The sequence below is a fragment of the Hordeum vulgare genome, chromosome 3H (assembly GCF_904849725.1).
Source record: "Hordeum vulgare subsp. vulgare chromosome 3H, MorexV3_pseudomolecules_assembly, whole genome shotgun sequence".
Taxonomy (NCBI): Eukaryota; Viridiplantae; Streptophyta; class Magnoliopsida; order Poales; family Poaceae; genus Hordeum; species Hordeum vulgare.
Window position 1 is genome coordinate 532982041 of NC_058520.1, and position 18324 is coordinate 533000364.

The following is an 18324-nucleotide window of genomic DNA, read 5'->3' on the forward strand; positions in this document are numbered from 1 at the left end:
TATGCAATCTGATGATTGTTAATAGGTTATAGTTTGGGACATTACTCCCCCTGAACTTTGCAAATATGAAGGATGTCTCATACCAATTCCATTGACATGAACATGAGATTGTGTATAATTTGTTGGATTATAACAGTAGTTTGTTTGCAAATTATTTCCTCACTTTTCTATAATCTGTGAGGCTAAGTAATTTCCGAGCAATGTGATTTATGATATTGCTCTTCATATAACCTATAGGTATTGAGTAACACAAGTGGAAGTATCTTGATAAATCAAGTTATGTGATTCTGATGAATCTCAACCACGTGATTTTGAGTGTGGTTAACCATTCTACTAAGTTATGCATATTTTGCAATGCCTTTAGATAAAGCAATTATGTTAGAATGATAACTGGAAATAACCACTAAAATACATTTATATGACTTCCATGTGAAGGCTATTCCAGCAAATTCAGTCATTGATATGGCATCGTTGGGATCAAATAAAGAGCCAATATCATTACATCATATCATGGTCATATCTTCTATTTCCTGGTGGAAATATCCAAGATTTACTGTAATCTTCAGATATAAGATGATATTACTTATATCAACCATATACCTTTTGTTGGGGTTTGCCCTCTGAATAAAGATAGCAAATATAGTGTCAGGCCTGACGTAGTTTGCAAGTATATGAGTGCTTTGGCATTAGTGAGATATAGAACTTCAGGTCCTAGTATCACTTCATTATCACCCCTAGGTATAAATGGATTTGTACCTTATCAAAGGTAGTATGACCATACATGTCTTTTGTTGATATGATATATCCAAATTGAACTTCTCGTATATGTTTGGATATATGTAGACTGATCTGTATTCTTGAGAGAATGCTCAAGTTGTAAACTTAAGCTAAATTTGGTTGAATCCAAATTTTCCGTCTTGAGATGATTTTGTGTATGTTTAGGTCTTGTAGAGACATTGATGATGAATTTATGATATAAGGAATTCAAATTTGGGATACCTTTATTAACATATAAACAATTTATCATCCTTTGAATAATCCTTTGAAGAAGGAACTCATTTAGTCGGTAGTACCATATGATTTCCGACTATTTCAAGCCATAGAGTGACTTCTGAAATTTTACACATATATGTTGCGATTTATTTTGGATTCGGAATTGTAAGCCCTTGAGGTACTTCGTTATAAATTTCCGAAATGAGTAACCCATATGAGTATGTAGTCACTTCATCCATTAACTACATGGATAATATTATTTGTACTGCCAATGATATTTGTTATCGAAACTTAATTCCACTCATACCAAGAGGGTATGTTACATCATAATTTGATGTCGGGTCTCTGTGTGAACCCTTTTGCTACAAGACTCGCTTTCTCACCACCTCATTGACTTTGTCTATGAATGAGAAGTTTTTAGTATTCCATATGGAAGATACTTATGAGGAGTAGGTATTACTGTGGTAAATACCACTCGTTTGTAGAGCGAGTGCTATTCTTCATTACTTGCTTCCTTTTATGTGAACCAATATGAGTACAAGAGGCACTCTACCATGGATTTTGGTTCAGGGCCCAAAAGGTTTTAGCAATTTTCAGAAGAAATATATGTCGACAAATGTAGACTTATGTTATATGATTCTGGAGGAATCAATGAAATTTGTGGAAAGGTATTTATTCCTTTTAACTCCTTGTGATTTCCTACAACAATGGAGTCAAGGTGTTCGATGTCCCGACACGAAAACATTTGTGCACATTTATGTCGGGCTTTGGATGATGAGCATCCAGTGAGGTGTCTTTCAACTTGATGTTGAATTACATTTACTGGTTGAGGATTTGATTTCCTCTATTTCCGCGGAAGCATATGCGAGATTATATCTCGTGTGGTCAGATTTCTCCCCCTCTTGCTCTCATTTCGGGAGAAGAGTGGTTTATCAGGTACCTCCACTCTTTGTGACACTTTACTGCAGGAATATAAAATTGAGTGACACCTTTGTCATCAGTAAATGTATGTGGCAGATTTGCAATGTGTTGCAAATATGTGATTCTAAACTTCTTGTTCAGATTCTTTGAGTACATGGATATAAGGACTGAATGTGAATAACATTACTAATTTATTTCTTGGCATTCTTTGTGGTACTTATCTCCCCCTAATGCCAGAAATGTCCTTATTGCTGATGCAATCAGCATACGGGCTATGAATAATTTTGATTGACGGATAAATTGTCATTCCTCACTTAGATCCCTAATTTTCTGTGAGAGCCCATTGATGTATGCTGGAGTGGTGATATCGGTATGTAATAGAATTATCGCAGATAGGAAATACTTTGTTGATTTCCACGTAATTACTAAAAGGGGAAAGTAGTATGCTATGCAGTTGGTATGATTTATATCATACTTACGGTGTGTAATGCCGTATTTTGTCTAGCATGAGGCTAGTAAATCATGATTCTATAAGTTTGGTCATATTATTAATTTCACTATCTTTGATAAGATATTCAACTAAACCATTTTGGGTATGTACATAAAGTATTATATATAATCAGATATTTCTTGTGAAATGAGTTCAACAAAGTTGTCCATTCGAATGGATTTATCCCTTGTTTAGTATAACTTGCTCTTACTTTGATAATTTGAGCAATTGATTTAGTTATATCATTCATGGTTTGTGTGACAAGAGACACACTAGAATCATTTTATAAATGTTTCCATGAGTACCATAAAGTATCTATAAAATACCACACAATGGTTGAGAATGCACATATCTTCTGAATGTGTTCAAGGAAGAATGAGTTGGCTCATTTAGAATTGTAAGGTGAGAGTTCCTTAAATTAATTTCCCTTATGGCACATGTGGTGTACATAAAATCTGATGATTTGGGAAATTTTGCAACTTGTTAAGTTGTGACCAATAGAATTGTCAATAATTTTCTAAACAACCCCAAACCTGGATTGTAAGGCTTAAAACCAAATATTTTGTAAGATTTAGAAAATTATTGTGTACGCAACAAAACTGAGTATGAATTGATTCATACATTCAAAAAATTTCAAACATGACGTCCAAGAAATAGAATGTTGGACATTATACTACATGTAGTAGTACAACTATAAGCAAACAATATTTTGGGAATAATCGGGATATTACATGAGGTCTCCCATATTACTGAAAAATGAATTATGCAAACATATTATAGGCGCAAACGAATTGATCATTCTTTTATTGCACTATATTTTTGGTTCTCCTTCTGATGAAGATTTGAGAACATCATTTACCAGAATAGTTTCTGGTCGTATGTTTGCAAATTTCAAATATCCCAATAAACTTATTTGCCTTTTAATAAATTCATGGTGTGGTTTGACCATATGTTTGAGGGTTTGATAATCATATGTACGATATTTATGTAACCACACATTTGACAAACTTGAGAGTTGTCTTTGTGATCATTTGAAAATGATCAATTCCCAATTAAAAGGTAATTCTAACATCGATTGTCTTTAGCCTCCACTTTACTTTGAATTCCTCATGGTTCTATTTTGTGAAATGTGACTTGCTAATCAATACTAGCAAATATTTGAAATAATGGTATAGCACCCGTTGGGTGAATATGATGATTTTGAGAAATAATATGTTTCTTTACCATGAAAATGGTAATGCCATCATAAGAAGATGTAAAGTGCATCAAGGGCTTTTCAACCCGATCTGCATATGAAAATGTCAGATCATGAGATCTCAACTTCAAGTTGATTTTATAATTACCAAAATTGTAAGTTGCGATAGACTTGAGGTCTTGAAAAATTATTGGGTGATCATTCCAAATGTGGTCGGGGCAGCATGTTTCTCTTAAGGGAAATATTCAAGGTGAATAAATATTCATTCATTATGTACTTAGTTTGAGAACTAAGTGAAGTTGGTGAGAGATGAAATACATATGATCATACTTAGCTATTAAGAGAATAGCCATGGCACATATTCCGAAGGTGAGGTTATAGTAGCAATAATACCTCGGGGTGGATACAACGACTGATGTCGTAAATCATCTTACAATAAATAATCTCACCTAACATGTACTTACTGTATTTCGAAATGTGAGCCACGCGTTACTTGAAAATGCTAATGCATTTATTTAATTTACTTCTAGGAGTAAGTGGCATCTATAAATAAATGATTTGTTTGAGAACAATCATGGTCAAGGTGATCCTTGGTGAACCTGGGTGTATCCTTCAATATAACACATGTGATTAAATTATTGCTAATGTTTTGGACTTCATTCTTGAGGAAGTGTGTGACTTTAGAGTCACTGCCAAAATGTATAGACTTGCATGCTTAACATTGGTTAGTCACTATGAAATTATAACCACGATGTCCTGTGGACCTTGCAAAAGTGTTGAGACACTTAATCATTGTCATAAATTATGTGGTCCATCATGATGGATGGACGACACTATAATTAGAAATATTGTCGTAGGCTTCATTGCTATGTATTTTACCAATGTAATAGAAGGTAATCACAAGTAAATGCAAATATTTATGTAGTTCCCTATGACATATTCAAGCAAAAAGAGGCTTGAATAATTGATATTGGTAGATAATACCATTCAACATGCAATAATCATGCATGAATTTACTATGATAGTAAATCATTTTAGTGAACAACAACAATTGCTTCAGAGGAGCAAATTTTAGTACGGCTGATGCCATATAGCCATATGTGTAGACCTCAATTTATATAGGATAACACTTTAAGGATAATCACCAATATGGTGTAGATCTCGCAGTAATAGAAAACATAGTCTGACGATGTTTATAATTCTATTACCTTATGTTATGCTAAATGTATGAAATCACTTTGAAGGCAATCATTTGTCAAAGTGACATGATGTAGACCTTGCAGTAATAGTGGATAATCTGCAAATTAAGCAGTAGATGCCAACAATACCTGGTGATTTCTTGAGGTAGTCACATTTAATATTAATATTTGGAAGAGCATTTTAAAGGTAGTCATCTTGTTAAATGACAAGACGTAGACTTTACAATATTGATGGATAATCTGCAAAATATGCAGGAGATGCCATCAAATACCTTGTGATTCCAAATTTAATTTTAACTGTATAATATAGTTGTTGCGCTGAAATTACATGTTATGGAGAATGCTTGAGGCAGACAGATTGAACATGTTGATTTATTTTTTCTAGATAGAATTGTCATTTACAATCTGTAAATGCAATATGGAAAGTGAGTCTCCTATCCAAACTTGTAAATAGTTGATCGCCAAATCTACTATTTAAAGTATGGATACATACTAAATTGGGGAAGAAAAGTAAGTCTGGTTGAATAAAACTGCATGGACGTGTACTTGTTATACACGTACAGTAAAACTGCAGGGATGTGTACAGTAAAATTGCAGGGACGTGTACTTGTTATACAGAAGTACAAGGGCTAATCGGAATAATGTCAAAGAGATAAGGATTTCCCCAATCATCTCTCTTTCCCGTGCGGCTTCAAATCAGGAGTTCTACCTGTCACCACCGCTGCTAGGGATTTGCCCTACCGGCCAAAAAAAAAATTGCGCCGCACGCGCCGGAGGATTGGGCTGCTCTGCCGCCACCTCATCTCAGGTCGTGGCCTCGACGGGACTGCGCCGGAACTGCGCCTGAAGGCGCCGTGTTCTGGCCGGTTGGTAGATGACAGCGTCGTGCAGCCGGATGGATCCGTCGCTCCAATCGCCGGTTGTTGGCCGCGTCTGAGGACGCGCCACCGGGAGCCGTGATGGGAGCGCGTCCGCACGGCTTGTGACGCGTCGCGGTCGTGATGTGAGGCACGCGTGCGCTGTATGCGGAGGCCGAAGGGCGCTTCCGAGGTGTGAGCCAGGAGGGCTTGCGCGCCCGATGCTACGCACCAGAGGGTGTTGTCGCTGCAGCGCCGTTGGTCTTCTGCGCGCCGTTGGTCTTCTGTGCGCCTCCCTCTGCCGCTAATGCCGGAGCGTCTAATTGGCTGGAGGGCGTCACACCAGATATGCTGCAGCGCCGGAGGAGCCAAGCCGAAGGGCGCTGTGCACCAGGCGTGGGCCGGAGGGACCATCGCTGCACCGCCGACGTGCCGCTGCCTCCTGTTTCCGAGCGGCGCTGAATCGAGGAGGTCGCCACGCGCGTGCCGGAGGGCGTAGCTGCGGAGGGCCGACCGTGGGTCGTGGCCTTGGCGCCGCATCGACGACAAATGTTCGAGTTCGTCGTCGGTGATTCGTTGCGATGCGCGAGTGCATCTGCCATCATTCTTTCGGTGATCAGTTTGATTTCTATTGATTCTCAAGTTTATATACATCTGGAAGAGGTGCGAAGAAGAGGTGACTATTCGGAGGCATCCTTTCAGAACAGGTGCTTGTTGGCAATAGAGAGATAGAATAGACATGACTTTTCGGGGTTGGACACCCTTTCCTAATTAATTTCTAACATTTTGCACGAGCAAAATCGGAGAGAAAAAGGGATTAGCACTAATAAGGCGGACAATGCCACGTGAGAGCATTTCTACTCCATTTCATCTTTTTCTTGAGATGAATAACGGTTGTGTTTGACTATAACAGGTTGAGGTCCTCAAATCAGCGGAATATGGTGGGCGCAATCGCGTCGTCATGTCAACTATTGTGGTTTAGCAAAGAGATGTTGTAAATCTTGTAACAAGCTGGTCACCTTGCAAGAGCATGAGTGGGTGTTGTCGTGGTGAGAAGGGACTCTGTAACAACATAATCTATTCTAAATAGTTTTGGTGGTTGATAACGATGTTTTTTACGAATTAATTGTGTGCATTAAACTTTCAAAGAATTATCAGGCGGCACGAGACGGTTATTTTCTCCTCACTGGTTGAAAGAGAAGACGATGCTTACCTATCGATTTAGTGTTGGTGGACTATCAAGAGGGAATCCGCGTATAGAAAGGTTGGGCGAAACAAACTCACACACACTTGCACCCCATCCGATTCCCGAAGCAATGGAGCCTCCTTTCTACCTCCAAGTGCCCAGAAGTTATCTAGGGGTAGTACCGCTCCAGCGGTACTGCCGCCCTCCTGGGTCGGTCTCTCTTCCGCTTATATTTTTCGTCTGGTATCTTTGGGGTCTTTTCATTGTTGAGCGGAAGTACCGTTTGGGAGGGGAGCGGTAATACCACTTGGAGCTAGGCGGTAGTACCGCTCGGGCGCAACTACCACCCCTCCGGTTGTGTTCTGTCACCTGTGGTGGCTGGTATTTCCATGCAAGCGAAAGTACCGCCCCCTGCACTGTACTACCGCTTAGTTACGACTTTGGGCATGATTGTCACGCCCAAGATGCGACCCTATCCTCAATTTGGCGCGAGGGCCTCGTCAGGGATAGAAGCGCATCTCGTCGTGTCGCAAGAATGGATATCGTTACGAGTACATGTACTGAAAAGATGAGATATATAAAGAGTTGGCTTATACTCGCCACAAGCTACATCAGAGTCACATCAGTACATTACATAATCATCAAGAGTAAGAGCAGGGTCCGACTACGGACGAAAACAAACGACAAAAGAAGAACGACGTCCATCCTTGCTATCCCAGGCTGCCGGCCTGGAACCCATCCTAGATCGATGAAGAAGAAGAAGAAGAAGCAACTCCAAATGAATAACCAACACGCTCGCGTCAAGTAATCTTTACATGTACCTGCAACTGGTGTTGTAGTAATCTGTGAGCCACAGGGGACTCAGCAATCTCATTTCCAAAGGTATCAAGACTAGCAAAGCTTAATGGGTGAGGCATGGTTAAGTGGTGAGGTTGCAGCAGCGGCTAAGCATATATATGGTGGCTAACTTACGAGTACAAGAGATAAGAGGGGGAAAATCTACGCATAACGGACGTGAACTACTGATGATCAAATGAATGATCCTAAACACATACCTACGTCAGTCATAACCCCACCGTGTCCTCGATCGGAGAAGGAACTCACGAAAGAGACAGTCACGGTTACGCACACAGTTGACAAGTTTTAGTTAAGTTAACTTCAAGTTATCTAGAACCAGTGTTAAACAAAGTTTCCACGTTGCCACATAACCGCGGTCACGGCTTTCCGAAAGATTTAACCCTGCAGGGGTGCTCCAACTAGTCCATCACAAATTACCACAAGCCGCATAGAAATCCTCAATCACGAAGCTCGCGATCTTGTCGGATTCCCTAGTGGAAAACCTCAACTCTGAGATTACCCAAAGCATCACCGGAATCCCGATGCACAAGATATCTCGTCAAAGGTAAAACTAATCCAGCAAGGCCGCCTGACGCGTCGACGATCCCGATAGGAGTCGCGTACCTCGTTCTCAGGACACGGCGGATGAGCTAGACGTCGGGATCGCTAAACCTCCGGGTGACCAGAGGGGCGCCGGACATCGCTCAGGTGGGACCAACACTCATGAGGAGCACTGTCCCGGGAGTTGATTAAATTATCCTCGGGGTCCGGAAAGTCCCTATGCAATTTTATTAGGTGTTTAGGCAAATGTAGTACCAAAGTTGGGCCTTGCCAGACCAGCTTTAATCTAAAACGAATTATCAAGGGGGTCCCCATAACAACCCCGACCGTGTTAGGAGCGCTCATTTATGGAACATAACACCGGTAGCCGGAAACTAAGAGGGGCAAAGGTGGAACAAAACACCTGGCTAGAAAGGCCGAGCCTTCCACCTTTTACCAAGTATATAGGTGCATTAAATTAAATAGCATTAATATGGTGATATGACAAGGAACCCATGTTATCACATGGAAGCAACTACACCTACAACTAGCAACGCTACCAACAGGGTTAAGCAAGCAGTATCATAGCCAAACAGTGGTTTGCTAGGTCAAATAGGTTGAAGGTTAACATGGCATTGTTGAGAGGCTGATATTTAACAGGTGGTAGGCAACGAGACATAATCGATAGAAGCGATAAAACTAGCATGGCAATGATAGTAATGTTATCTGGGGAAATGATCATCTTGTCTGAGATCCCGCTTGGAAGAAAAATGCCTCCGTGAAGCAGACTAACCGACGTAGTCGAACGGGTCCTCACATCCGACACGCTTGCGAAACTCTATCGATACGGAGGAAACGGAAACAAGCATCAACACACGATATACACCACACGATGCAAGACACACAAATGATGCATGAGCAGCTGAATACATGCAAGACACGGCATGACAATTCACACAATCAAACACTACACATTAAGTGAAGTTCAATATGCAACGAGTTGCATATTGACGAAACTCCACGTTAATTATTTAGTTCACTCCCGGTTATTTACACGGCAATATTAATGTTGTCAAACATGCAAGAGGTGAAGCGGTAATTGGACTACCTATCTAGACATTTTAAATGAGGTCGGAAATGACATATAGCATCTTCGAGACGACCTCACATGTTAATTTACAATTCTGTTCAGATCTGAACTAATGCATTTAATTGGTTGTTAAACAGCAAAACAAATAGGTTCACGTGATTCTACGCGTCAAGGCAAGCAATCTACACATAAAGAACATCTCCAACGGAGCTACGGATCAAAAGTTACAAGCACCGCAAGATATAATGGCATGAATGCAAAATGTGTACAACGGCGGCTACGAGCACTTCAAAACATACAAACAGCAAGATAAAATGAAACTACGCGAGATTCTAAGCAAGTTTCATGTTGGACACGAGCAAATCGAAGCTACGGTTCAACAACTACGAGCAAAACAAGAAATGACTACAATCTGCCAAAAACAGCCACATAGCATTTTCTACGCCCCACAACTACGAGCTACACAACTCCGATAAACTCGTGCAAGGCATGGCATGAAAGAGGGAAAGGCACTACTACAAACAACTAACAACAACTAGCATGGCAGCAAGGAGCACTAGGAAAAGAAGTCACAAAATGGCATCTCACACACTATTTCAGACTTAGTGAAAATTACACCTCATGAAAGTGCAGTTTTCGACCTGAGGCAATATTGACAGCAGCAAAACCTATAGCTACAGGACTCCAAATGGCATGAAACTTTACAGCATGCTAGAGAAACACAAGGGGTACAACTAACTCCATTGGACCAACCTCAAAAGAGCTACAGCTCACCAGATGCAAGCAAGACAAGACAGCAACAAAATATAACAGATTCCAGACTTAGAAATATTTCAGCACGTCCAAAACAACACTATTTCTAGCAACTTGAGAGCAACCAAACAACACCTAAACATGCATTTCTATTGCAACCAAAATACCAGGGGCTAAACAAAACATCCAAGATCAACTCCCTAGTTGACAACTCATTCAAACGAGGTACGGAATAAATCCTACGAATTAATCAAAAGGGCAACAAAACAAAAATATCTCGCGAACTAACCTACTCGAAAAATCTATGGGATTTTTCTACCCCGGAAACATATAAAATCTATGGGGTTTGCAACACAAAATAATGCCACACATTAATGTGAGATAATCACCTATATACGGGAAAATAAACTACCGGCAAATAGCTACACGCAAAAATACAAATGACCGCTCTAAAATGGATGCAAAAATGATTCCTAAAACGTGGGCATTTATACTACGGCGTCCGGGCTATCCGAACACGCTCGAAAAATAAATACCGGACGTTCCCCTATTGGGACAGCACGCTAAACAAAGCATTCGGCACGTAATACTACGTCAAATAAATATGCATGTTCCAAAATCATATTCTACGCGCGAATCTACCACAAAACCATATATAATACGCGTCGTTCCGACTTACGGTTAGGAATCTACGAGCGTTTTAAAATACGGCTATTTACTGGAATTTAACTAATTCCGAAAATAACCTAAGAAGAAAAAAATAACTAGCGGGCCTAAACTAATTACTAATGGGCTACGGGGGCATGGGCGCAGTAAAACTAAACTACGCGTGGGCACGAAATAGGCGAGGGGAGGCCTCAGCAGAGCAGGCCGTGGCCCGGACGCGAAGAAGAGGCGGTGGCCGACTGGGCCTCGGGGCGCTTGGGCCGGCTCGACGCGAAGAGGGAGTTGGGCCCAGGCGGTTGGAAGGCCACTGCCCAGCTGGGCCGTGGGGAGGCCGAACCGGCCTGGGGCGCTGCGGCCGAGGCGCGCTGGAAGGCATCGTCCTCCTCCTCGCTCCCGACCGAGAGGAGAGGAGACCAGCGAGGTGGTGGCGGCGGGCTTACACAGCTCGCACGGGTAGCCGGCGGCGGGCAAGGGAGGCCAGATCCGGCCGGCCCCGGACAGATCCGGGCACCGGGGATCCGTTCCCGGCAGTGGCGGATCGAGGCGGCGCCGGGGCGAGGAGATTGGCCGACGAGGCGGCGGGCACGGGACGGCCACAGCCGGCGGCGGGGCGCGGAGGTTCCTGGGCGGCCGACGTGGAACCGGCGGCGCGGACTGCGGATGTGCACGCGGCTGGTGCGGCGGCATGCCGGAGTAGGCTGGCGGCGGAGCGAAGGCACGGCACGGGAGCTCGGTGCCATGGGCAGGAGCTCGGGGAAGCTCGCGGGGGCGGCGGATCTGGGCGGGGACGGGCCGCGCGCGGGCCTGGTGGGCCGGCGGCTGGAGGAGGGAGACAGGGAGCAGGTGGGGGCGGCTAGGGTTTCGGGACGGCGCGGATCCCGAGGTGGCTAGGGTTAGCTGCCTAAAATTTAGGAGGGGGTCTATTTATAACAAATGGGGGGGGGCTAGGTTTAGCCGTTTTTCGCCCCGGTTTCAACCGCGCGGTCGGAATTAAACAATTCCGAACGCGGGACGTGCTAAGCGGCCGTGTTGTGTAGACATCCGGAGACAAGAGGGAGAACGAGAGGCGCGGCAACGAATTTTAAAACACCGACAGACGTCCGACAGTAGCCCGAATACGGTGCCGCTACGGTCGACCGTTCGGGTACCAGACGGTCTCCGATCGCGACGAAATTCGACAGGCGGCCTGGCTATATATAAATAATACCACACGACAAATCTCAACCCGATCAGAGGAAGTTTTACGCTCACTTTAAAAACAGGGTTTCGACGGTGCCGCGGGCGCGTGCGAGTGCGGTCGGGCTCAAAACGGACGACGACGCGAACCGGCAACTAACAACGGATGTAAGTTTTGAAAACTGGCGGCAAAGGAGATGTCGATGCGATGCAGATAATGCGAATGATGCGATGATGATGCGACAAATAAAATAAATCACACGACGAGAACGGAAAGGAAAGGGAATCTTCTGGAACGTCGGCATCGGGCTGCCACAATAATAACGGCCAAATTGTTACCACTACAAATAGAGGTCTTCTTCTCAAAGGAGACTTCACATTTTCCCTCTCCAAGCTCCATTGTTGCTCCTAAGCTCAAACTTGCCCGATCTCTCTACCTAGCTATTGATTCTTGTTGATGCTCTAGGGTTTGGAGGAGAAGGCCTTGATCCACACTTCCACCAAGAGAAAAGTTGTTCTCCTCATTAATCCCTCACGGATCTTGTTACTCTTGGGTGTCTGAGCACCCTAGACGGAAGAGGTCACCTCGAAGCCATAGTCCATCATGGTGAAGCTTCGTGGTTTCGTTGGGAGCCTTCAATTCAGTTGTGAAGATTGCCCCAACTTTGTTTGTAAAGGTTTGGTTGTCGCTTTCAAGGGCACGACTAGTGAAATCACGACATCTCACATTGTGTGAGGTCACGAGGAGAATACGGTGGCCTTAGTGGCATCTTGGGGAGCATTGTGCCTCCACACCGCTTCAACGGAGACGTACTTTCTTTCAAAGGGAAGGAACTTCGGAAACACATCCTCGTCTTCATCGATTTCACTTGTGGTTACTTCTTATCTTTACTTGTATTAGTTACTTGCTTGTTATTATTGTTGCTAGCATCATAGAGGTTGCTCACTTAGTTGCATATCTAGACAACCTATTTGTTGCTAAACTTAATTTGTTAAAGAAAAGCTTAAAATTGTTAGTTGCGTATTCACCCCCTCTAGTCAACCATATCGATCCTTTCAGAGTGTAAGTACATCTCCTGATGCATCGGGCGCACTTGCACACACTGAGAAATCGCACCACAGGCCACCAGTCCTTCAATTTGACAACCGAGGTAGGTTTTCTATGTGAAGGTTTGTCGCTAATGCCCCGTAGCGGTGCAATTCTTAAAACTTTATGCTTGAATGCCATCCATTTGCGGCGTTGGTATATCCACATGGGACCATGCTCCTTCAACCAACCGCCCCCCAAGATTCCTACTTTTAGTGTCTTCCCCCAAGGTGGGGATCCTTACATGACTAGTACCGCCCACTAGCTTGTTCAACGTTTTGTACTACAAGTTAGTGTCTAAAGTTATCACTAATAGACTGAATATTGTCCTATCGAAGAACATATCTTCTAAGCAATTCACATATTTACAGTAATTGCAACCAGTGAATGTTTTTATTTTACGAAGCGAGATAAGGCAACCATGACCATTTTGTGTTGTTAAGTTGGACATGAGAAATAATTGCACGGAGTAGGGTCATTTACAATAAATAATGGTGAAGATTGATTTCTCGAAACAGGCTTTGTGAAGATTGGTTTTCATAACCATTAGGTGACAATGGCGATAAAGATGGTGATAATTGTATCTTTCTCAAAGTTAAAGATTGAGTTTGGAGGATTTTAAAACCTCTAGCGGTGTTCACTAGGGATATCCTATATTTCTATCAGAGTGGGAGTGTGCGTGCTCTCTCTCTTGAAGCATTGTCGCGAATGAATGACCAGTGCGAATGTGTGTGTGTTTGTATTCTCTCTCTTGAAGCTTTATTGCGAAAGATACGGATGTACATAGACATATTTTAGAGACCTTTTAGAGATTGTATAAGACCTTTTAAAGATTGTACTATAAACTACATAAGGATGTACATAGACATATTTTAGAGTATAAATTCACTCATTTTGCTCCGTATGTAGTCTCCTAGTGAAATCCCTAAAAGGTCTTATATTTTGGAACGGAGGGAGTATAAAGTAGTGTGGATCCGAAGATGCAGAGACCAAAGGCTAGTTTGGCCTTACTCTTCGAAAAGAAGAATCTATGTGAGGTGCAAGGCCATCATTATTCATCAACCTTCGATCGTCATCATGACTATGAAGAACTGTGAGGTGCACGGCCGCAAGTCATTAAGAGGTTTTCCTTGAATTGACACGTCTTCTCCAACCTTGACTCATCACCAGGACCGCCGGTAAATGTGACGTGCATGGCAGCAAGCAGTGACGAATCTAAGAGAGGTGCTTTAACATGCTTGAGCCCCCCCGCACCCCTCTCCAAAATTTGAAAAAAATTACTAGTATTTATCTTTTTTTTTCAAAAGTACTACCTATTTCTATCAAATTCGAAAAGCATATGTCGAAATTGAAAAAAAAAATCAAAAATAGCACCCCGTCGGCCTGTGGTGGGCCGAAGGGGGTCCTGTCGGCTGACGGGAGTCTAAAGAGGGCCCGTCGGCCCGCGGGTGGCCGAAGAGCCTGCTGTCGGCCCACGACTGGCCGAAGAGGACCTGTCGGCCTCCAGGAGGCCGAAGAGCCCCTGGATAAGGCCGACCGAGCCCTTCTTCCTCCTCAGTCGATGGCTCCTCTTCTCTCTCTCGTTTTTCTTCCCTCATTTTGCCCCCCCCATCCGATCTCCTCCATCCTCCATCCATTTTCCTATTCAATCCGCTGAAACAATAGATCATACCTATCTGCGAGGAATAAATAAATAACTCAAAAGCTACATAATGTGTCGGCCTACGTTTTAATTTGTAATATGTGTGCACTATGTTATAATTTGTAATATGTCTGCACTATGTCTTAATGTGTACTATGTTGGACTATCTTTTTATTTGTAATATGCAAATTTGAAAACATTTTTTGAACATGAGCTTAGTTAAAAAAATAATTATTGATACTACTGGATAATTCTTCTGCACAATTCAATACAAATTCTAGTACTGAATTGTTAAACTACTGGATAGTTCTACTACTGGATAGTTCAATACAAATTCAACCATTACATACTTCAAATTCATCACAAATCTCCTTCAACTTCTTGACCTTGTTCTTATAGCCATGGTTCTGTTTCATCATATCAGAAATGATGTACTCCAGCTTTTTCTTCTTTTCCTTCATTTGGCCTCTCTCTAGCACAAGCTGGTCCCTCTCCTTCTCTGCCTTCGCCCTAAGTATCTGATGTAGATTAGTGCAAAAATGGTTTGCCAACTTCTTTTTCTCAATCTCCTCTTTCAGATCACTGATAGCCAACCTAACACTGCCAAGCTAATTAATAGCCTCCTCCTTGTCAGCCATCATTTTCGCAAAATCAAGTTTGAAAAATCTAAGCTCTTCCTCCATCTTCCTCTTTTCTTCAATTATTTTGAAATTTTCTTCACCCAGCTTCAGTTTTTTTCTGATTCTGTCCTCGTTTTTTTTGTCATGCATGCTCCATAATTGACCTATGCAAAATTGCATAGCAACTGATCACTCAGGGTCTATCCACTCGAGATAACATAACTTTTCTTTTGCCTAAAATACAAAACAATTTCAGTGATTAACATACATGAAATTGAGTGAAGCAGAAACTAACTAAGATTAACTAATTACAGTGCAACATACCTTCTCCTTTGCACAAGCAAGAAAACGTCGGCCAGTGTCAGTAGATTGAAATGCAACTTGCCTGAAGCAAGGCTCTAGATGCATACAACGAGAAGATAATTCATGAGCAATGCCACTCCATTCATAGCATGGGATAGTCCTAAGAAGCTAAAACAGAAGACACCGAACTGTTATGAAATCCCGAAATGAAGAACCCTAAACCTAATCGTAAATGTTGGGATCCCGAAATTAATGTACCTGACTGGTCACACTCTCGTCATCCCAAGAAGAACTTGATCCCTCGCTCCAAGAAACCATGACAGATTAATTGGCAGAACTAAATCTATCGGAGAACTTAAAAATATTTAAACAAGTTAACTTGCAGACTTAAATATATATACATCTATGGAAGAACCTAAAATATATTTAAACTAATTAATTGACAGATCTAAATGTATCCAAATCTACCGGAGAACTTAAAATATATTTAAACTAATTAATTGACAGACCTAAATATATCCAAATCTACCGGACAACCTAAAAATATTTGAACAAATTAATTGACACACCTAAATATATCCAAATCTATCAGACAACCTAAAAATATTTAAACTACTTAATTAGCAGACCTAAACATATCAAAATCTATCGGACAACCTAAAAATATTTAAACTACTTAATTATCAAACATAAATATATCCAAATCTACGAACCTAAAAATATTTAAACTACTTAATTGAGTCACCTAAATATATCCAAATCTACCGGAGCATACAGAAACGATTGTTGAATTTTACCCTTGAAGCGTGCGAAGAAACGACGGACGACGGTCGACGAACGACCACCACCTCCACCACCACCACCACCTATTGTGTCCCCTTCTTCACTCCTGTCCACCTTCTTCTTCCTCTCCATCACACCACCTCCTCACCATCCACACCTCCACCACCCCACCACCATGACACAAAATGAGACCGTAGGCCGGTTAAGATGGGTATGATCTATTGTTTCAGCGGATTGAATAGAAAAATGGATGGATGATGGAGGAGATCGGAGGGGGGGGGCAAAATAAGGAAAGAAAAACGAGAGAGAGAAGAGGAGCCAACGACTGAGGAGGAAGAAGGGCTCGGTCGGTCTTATCAGGGGCTCTTCGGCCTCCTGAAGGCCGACGGGCCCTCTTCGGCCAGCCGTGGGCCGACAGCAGGCTCTTCGGCCACCCGCGGGCCGACGGGCCCTCTTCAGCCTTCCGCCAGCTGACAGGACCCCTTTTGGCCCACCAGAGGCCGACGGGGTGCTAATTTTGATTTTATTTAATTTCGACATATGCTTTTCGAATTTGGTAGAAAATAGGTAGTATTTTAAAAAAAATCATTTAAGCCTCGTATCAATAGATTTTTACAATATTTAAACTAAAAGACTGTGAGTTAGTGCCATTTTGTTTACATCGTAAACATTGAGCCCTCTCTCATTTTTTTCCAAGATTTGCCGCTGGCAGCAAGTTATGTGTGAGCGCCTCCTCACACTGTATACCAGGAGACGGCAGGGAAGTTGCACACTCCAAGGAACGTTCAGACACACGCACACCCATCCGTCGACAGCAGCTAGCCAGCACGGATCATGCATGTCAGCATCGTTGCGCTGTGCCAAATTCCGTTCGGCGGAAAGAACTAGCAAGAAGAAGATTGAGTGGCATCCACACAACAAAGCCAGCGTAGGGTGGCGATATAGTACTATGACGGGCACCCGCGCGCGCACTCGAGGACTTCGTGATATCTTTCTCCGCCGGCCAGACGGACGGACGCACCAATCCGTTGCTCTCCGCCACCAATCCTAAAGCAGATATACTACGTACTTATAGGTTCTTACATTTCTTTACAGAAAGAGTAGTTGCGTGGAACCTTGTTGCCCGTGATTAGTGGCTCGTCCTGGCCGTCCAGATCCCTTGGCCGGATCGACGGCGACCGCTTGGGCTTTAGCCAGAGAAAGGCGCATCGCAGCTACCATTGGCGTCCAAGCAACCGATTCCTCGGCCTCGAAGCAGCTTAATCAGCTCCAGGATCAAGCATCTTATCTTACAAATCGATTGTCCCGGTCTTAGTATAACTTTAGCAATTAGCAGTAGTAGCAACAGAAAAGGTTTAAGCACACCCGTACGTTTAACGAACTTGCATCTTGTCTGCTTCTGCTTATTTGGGAGTGGAGAGACATTTGCATGTATGCTAGTCGACCGCTACTCCGGCACGGCGGCGTCCAAATGGCGACTTCGCCGGCCGTCCAATCCAACCAAACATGTTACGTGGACGCCTCACCGCGCGCATGAGCATGCCGACGGGTTGTAGAGTTGCTTCAACGCAAGTCCAAGCTCGTTTGCGTGGGCCGGTGTCGTGTGGATTAATTTGATTTTATCGCGCGACTTCCCTGCCTTTGTGACGAATCCATCGCACCGTCCATTGATTCATGATTGCATTTCACAGAAGCACGTACGCAAAGTGTTATGGTTATTTTTATGCAGAGATTAACGGTGACCTACTGAGCTTTGCTTGCTTCTGCCCAAAGCAACAAACCAGAAAACGGAACTGAGACACCACGTCTCTCCGTCACCCGTCTTTTCCCCCGTCAGAGATGCAATGCAACCGTCCTGGCATGTCGATCGTAGATCCCCCTCTGTGTGTGTGTGTGTGTGTCTGTGGGGATACGCTTTTACGTGCCAAAAAGATGTGTGGATAAGCCTTCCTCTTTTGTAGAGCTACATCATGCTCTACCACTGTA